Raw genomic sequence first — 6,842 nt, forward strand, 5'->3', positions numbered from 1 at the left:
AGTATTGTGTAGTAACTACAATGTTGTTAATTCATCCTCAGTTTTCTATCACAGCCATTTAATAACTCTAACTGTTTTAAAGTCACTATTGGCTTCATGGTGAAATCCCTGAGCGGTGTCCTTCCTCTCTGGCAACTGAGTTAGGAAGGACCCCGGTATCTTTGTAGTGTCTGGGTGTGTTGATACACCATCCAAAGTATAAGTAATAACTTCACCATGCTCAAAGGTTGTCTGCTTTTTTGTTTTACCCATCCACCAATAGGTGCCCTTCTTTGCGAGGTATTGGAAAACCTCCCTGCTTTGTGGTTGAATCTGTGTTTGAATTCATTGCTCAGCTGCGGGACCTTACAGATAATTAATTGTATGTGTGGGGTACAGAGATGAGGTAGTCATTCAAAAATCATGTTAAACACTATTATTGCACGCAAAGTGAGTCCATGCAACTTATTATGTGACTTGTTAAGCAAATTTTTACTCCTGAACTTATTTAGGCTTACCATAACAAAGGAGTTGAATACTTATTGACTCAAGACACTTTTAATGAAAAACATAATTTAACTTTGACATTATGGGGTATCGTGTGTATGCCAATCTCAATTTAATCAATTTTAAATTCAGGCTGTAACACAACAAAACAAGGAAAAAAGTGAAGGGGTGTGAATACTTTTTGAAGGCTCTGTAAATTCAGCTCTCCAGCAGGAGGAACTCACTGGCATGCTCTTGTAGGTGGTGAGTGTATTGGACATTTTGACAGTGCTCTTCAACAAGCCTATAAGGACCAGGGATACAGATCAGCTTATAGAGGACTTGGGTTGTGTGTAGGGGAGAGGGGTAAGTTGAGCCACTCTTGTTTCTAGGAAACCATACACAAAATTAACAATATGATCAAATATTTAGGAAGAGGTCATCAGTACATGAAGTCTGTGAAGGAAGAACCATGGAATAAGTGGTAGGCAAGTTAGGTCCAAAAACTGCTTTTCACCAAGTCAAAATAATTTATTGTGTTAAGAGGTTTCATGATGCTTGTATCTAAACCAAAGTAGATCGTTTTAAGATTGTTCTGTACATCATTTAGGGTCTCAATAAGCTTCAATATGAGATCCTAAACTTAGCATGAAAGCGCTTCCTTTCAGGTGTGCGGGCTAATATTGTCTAAATGTTTGCCTTGGGGTAAGTTGATTCAATGGCCATGTGCTAATTTGGCAAGTTGAGCAAATTGAATTGTTTTCTTCCCAGGCGTAATGCAAAGAATTATGGCTGGCATATGAGGTAACAACAGGGCCTGGCCTTTTTTTTGTAAAAGTGTTTGTTATGAGTTAAGCCTGTGTTAAATGATGCTTAAAATGATTAAAAGACAAAACGCGATGGTGTTGAATTGTGTTTGGGAAATAAAGATGGACATGGTTTTAAAAGGTAGTGCTAATATTTAAATTGTGCCAAGATACCACTTTCTTTGGACAAGCAATATTTTCAAAACTGTAAAGTTGAGATTAATTCTGATTATTTCCAGGGATACACAACATCCTGAAATATATGTCGATATCTTGGAAATAATATATTTCCCTGTACAGAGTGATGCTGAATGTAAAGAATGGCTCAATTTACCCCACTCTCACCTATTGTGTAGTAGCCCTACCTGTTATGATCTTGAGTCATCACTAGATGGAAGCATTGAAGTTCCTCAAAATTCATGTCACCCCCTTGTAGCTGTGTGTGTTTGCCTTGTATCCCTTCTGTGTGAATATGACAAGTTATGATGTTTGTAGTTCTTTGAATGCTGCCATTGCTTTGACAAATGTTCTGCTGTATCATAGAATACAATAAGCATGATTTTTGCTAAAGTTAATTTAATCTGCCTCAGTTATTTCACTTGACATTTGACCAGTGCTGAGAGTGTCTTGATAAAAAGAGACACTAGTGGCCCTTCTTTGGTCAACATCAAGCTGTAACACCTAGATCACACATGAAGATCCTGACATTTAGCTTTTCAAATACAACCTCACCCAAATGGTGAGTAAGGGGCTGGTGGATCAGAAGATGACTATTAAAACAATACTTACCTACATATTGTTTGACTGATATATGGAACATCCTTGCAAACTCTCTTTTGGTGCCGTGGAGGGCTTTTACATGCAGTCACATTGGCAGACACAAGCAATAATCAGACTGCACAGTTGCTGATTTTCAGACAAATGAAATGTCTGGGGAGCAGGACCGCTCCGGTGCTTTAAAAAGCTGAGGCTATCATAAATTATTAACGGCTTCTCTCTCCCTCCCTCTGCCGCTTTTAAGAGCGTCACACCAAATTTGATTTAAGAGGTACTGTATAGGCTAGAGGTAAAGTTGTTGAACTTCACAGAGGAGTGGGGGGAAACAATGTGAGAGAGTAAATAGATAGTTTTTAAATTAAAATTAACAATGACGCAGCTGCAAAGTCAAATGTCAGTCCAACAACTCTAATGGACAAGCAGAGAGGGTGCTAGGTTTCATAGCTTGGGATAAGAAAGAGTGATATATGTCTTAACTTTTCATTATTCTGTAGCCTAGTGTATGATTGAAGTATGTCTTATCTTTCCAAAAACTGTTTTATTGAAGCCTTTGCAGAGGTTCACTGCCAAATGATGTGTTACCTATTGCAAATATGGACATATAATGGGGAAGTCAGGGAGAAATTATTCAAGCTATTGCATGGGTGGTAATAATAGTCCTCTAACAGCCCTGAGTAAGAGATCTGGGAGTAATCAGATTTTGATGACTGATAATTAATCTACTAGTGACCCATCCATCTTCACCCATTAATGGGTTTGCTCCCGAGGTCACAGCTTCAATGGCTCATTACTAGCATTGCCTAATGTGCCAAAGGCACCACGCATTGGTGAAACAATCCATTTATTTAGTTGTGCAATTGTATCATTAACTTTGCGTTGGTTCTTCTCACACCACTGATCTCTGTGTTTTTCATTATGGTCTCTGCATGTGCTGGAGAGTTGAGTGAGGATATTTCCAATGCTACCGATACCTACTAAACCTGCATTCTTTCATAAGCCAAAAGAGGGTCGCCTCTGGTCATTGCAATTACCTCTAGACAATCAATTTTGGCTCCTGGTCAGGCTAGGTAATGTGAGTGGATTTGCTGGGGGCTGTTCTAATAGGTGCAGATTGACGGAGAAGTAGCTGGGCCCTGCATAGATCTGTGTTCTGTTGTGCTTGCTTTGTTTTATTGAGCATGTTTACTGTATCCATGGTGCAGTCTGCTGGGCAGAGGTGGGCTATTGTTCCTGCAGTGAGTTCTTAGCTTATCTCTCTTGGACCTTGTTTTTGTATTTATTCAGTATGCTATTGTAACAATGAGAATCAGATGTTCATCAGTAATGCCTGACCTGTGACTATAAATGCCTGTCTGTCATTTGAACTGATGGAGATGGTGGTTGCTTCAAGAGAATAAAGACATGTTATACATAGCTCCTGTGTGCTACCTCTGTCTGCTCTTAACTATCCTGTAGTTGTCGTTCCACTCTCCAAAGCCTCTAAACGGCGCGTTACATTATTTCTGTTTTAAAGGTTACTGTTGTTGACTAACCACATTCTCTTCTTGAATCTCTGGTATCTGGTGAAGTTGGATTGTAAGTGCTACTGCAGGGTTTTTGTGGCCCCCATAACTACACCTGAAGAGCTGTGGTGGCTGGTCTGGGGGGACCTCTGTGGAAATGGGTATTTTATCAGAGGCAGGATGGAAGGCCAGGCGACAAATGCAATCGTTCTCGCTGGTTTCCTGAAAATACCAAAGGAACAACTCATTGATGAATTTGCTATTCATGCCCAGGTCTCTATGTTTCTTTATAAGAGGAAAGGATTGGGAGGGTCACCTGCATTGACATGAATTGCATCTGGAGTTTTAGTGCCTGTATCAGAGAAATCTGATACCCCTGAAATGAAATGTCACCATGTTTACGGCGAAATCAATACTTGCCACAAACTGTTATTGACCTCTGTCTAGCCCACCTAGTCCTGCCCTGAATCACAACATGTTAATGCTATTACTTCTCTGTAGAGCCACAGCAGGACATGTTAGAGGGTCATGTCATTCCACACTGTCACGCTCCATGCCGTCGAATAGCAGCACGTGCGAAGACATACAGTATGTCACGCGGTCCAATCCAATATTGCAGCCAGCACACCTGCTACCGCCTTGTTAGAACTGTAAGGAGGAGTAGAGAAATAGAAAACTTGAATCTTTCCCATGCAAGTTAGCCATTTGTGAGTCAGCATGCTTGTTAGGGTTTAATCAGTCAATTAGACCAGCGGATGATGAATATGACAGGATTGGCAGAACTAGAGCTAACACAGAACTTGGCCAACAGTCCATGATCAACCCCTATTAATTACAGTAAGTGGGCTGTGAGTTGAGACCATTTTGTATGATGAAGACAAAACAGGATACATATACACAAGGCATAAGTGCATCCAGAAATGAACAATTTAATCAAAACTAATATGGGTAGCCAAGTGTTCATGTCATCATCAGTTAAAATACAAGCATGATCTTTTCAGGAGTTGAAATCAGTTTAAGAAATCAATTTCTTGAAAATCGACAATCGATAATCTTGGGTCATGTAGGCTATTGAGCATTGATCGAGCATTTCTATATGAAGTTCCCTGCATTTCATTAATATTCTAATAATACCTCACACGGTTTCCTACAGAAATAAGTACAGTGTAATACATTTTACAAGAGTAGAATATCGGGGAGCTTCAGGATAAGCAGCACCTGTACAGATGGAGCAGCATGCCATGCGGTGTAATTAATTCCCCGGCTCTTTTAATATATATAGATTATGAATCACAAAGAGACTATACAGGTGAGCCAAACAGTGCCTGATGAGTGTTTACTGTATATCATTCCCGTACCCCTGGGGTTATGACATCCATTTGCACAGCGACAGCTCGTCTGGAAAGTTGAATTAGTATTTAAAGGTTCGGTGCAGCCCTTTTTTTAAATCTCAATAACAAATAATTTTTGGGTAACAATTTAGTATCGAATTGCGATTGTTTTATTAAAATGGTAAAAAAACAAAAAAAATGAAATAGCTTCTTAGCAAAGAGAAATTTCTCAAGCAAGAATTTTGCTAGGACTGTCTGGGAGTGGTTTGAGTGGGGAGGGTAAAACTGAATTTTAGCTGTTATTAGCAGAGAGGTTTGGCACTCTCTTTCTTATTGGCCTATTAACTAATTTACCGCATGGTGATGTCACCATGGAAGGCCAAAACTCCCTCCCACCAAAATAGGCCGAAGTTTCAGGCAGTCTTTTTAAACAGCTTTTACACTAAAAGGGCATTTTCATTTTCACAATTTCACAGTGTTATTCCAACCTCATAGTGTGGAGATATATATAAAACACAGTAAAATCTTGTTTTTGACTGCACTGAGCCTTGGCAAGACTATCTGCCTCTTCTAGAGTGAAATCTATATCATTGTCAGAACATACTGTACATGTCACCAAATTTGTTTTAGTTTACTGTAGATGACGACAGAGTTAGCAAACAGATGTGATTTCTTCTGTTGAGGTGAGCTACACTGAAACGGCAGGAATGGATAGTCTTTATCATTATACAACGTCATAGGATATCACTGAAATAAACAATTTACTGGATGTGTGCTACTACTGTAGATCTGTATTTTCAATGGACAAAGATTACTTGGAGAATTAGGGACTGAGCTATACTGCTATAAAAAAAATGGAAATGTGTTAAATCTGGAAATAAAATGTGATTTTGTGACTATAGCCAATTGTAAAAGTCTGATTTCCTTCAGTAAGTTTCTTTTGGCACCGAGTTCCCTTTCCGCAGAGAATGAGTCATGAATCTTGAACAATAATAAGCAGGAGATGGGGAAATAAGTGTAAAAGCATTTTATCTCAGTGGCTTGGACGAACTCCAACCTCATCAGAGGAGCACATTTATTTTGGACTCAGAATTCATTCCCTTTAATTTCACGCTGAATGCCCTGATAGCAGCCAGAAGAGGAAATGTAACGTTGAATGTTCTGCCAGGAGTTACTAGCAGAGAGAATGAACGTGCCATACACAAAGAGAGAAGAAAAAGTTAATTTCAGAGGTTATGTAAATTAGAAAAATTATAAACTTTGTTTGGATTCATTTACTTCATTTTGGTGAACTATATGTTTTTGTTTTGTTCTCTCTTTCTGAGAGTTGTTTTCCTCTGCTTTAGTGTCACGTTCTGACCATAGTTCTTTTGTGTTTCTTTGTTTTAGTGTTGGTCAGGATGTGAGCTGAGTGGGCATTCTATGTTGTGTGTCTAGTTTTCCTGTTTCTGTGTTTGGCCTGATATGGTTCCCAATCAGAGGCAGGTGTTTGTCGTTTGTCTCTGATTGGGAGCCATATTTAGGTAGCCTGTTTTGTGTTGGGTTTTGTGGGTGGTTGTCTTCTGTCTTTGTGTCTATGCACCAGATAGGACTGTTTCGTTTTTTTCACATTTGTTGTTTTATAATTTTGTAGTGTTCAAGTTTGTCGTCTTTATTAAAACATGTTGAACACTAACCGCGCTGCGCTTTGGTCCTCTCCTTCGTCCACAGAAGAAAGCCGTTACATTTAGAAGGGGAATAATGGATATTTGCTCTGTCTACTGTGTCAGATATGATATTGGAAGTTTGATGTTCCACTTTTGTGTTCCATTAATATTCCTCTGTGTTGTCCAGCCTGTTGATGCCTCCATGCTGTTTGGGCTTAATAACCAATTCACAGAGAGAGTGGAGTTTCTCTTCATTCCAGCTAGCCGCTTGGAGGATAGTTGAATTATTCTATATCAATTCCTCTTTGAGCTGGA

This window comes from Salvelinus sp. IW2-2015, linkage group LG17 (genome assembly GCF_002910315.2).
Source record: "Salvelinus sp. IW2-2015 linkage group LG17, ASM291031v2, whole genome shotgun sequence".
NCBI lineage: Eukaryota > Metazoa > Chordata > Actinopteri > Salmoniformes > Salmonidae > Salvelinus > Salvelinus sp. IW2-2015.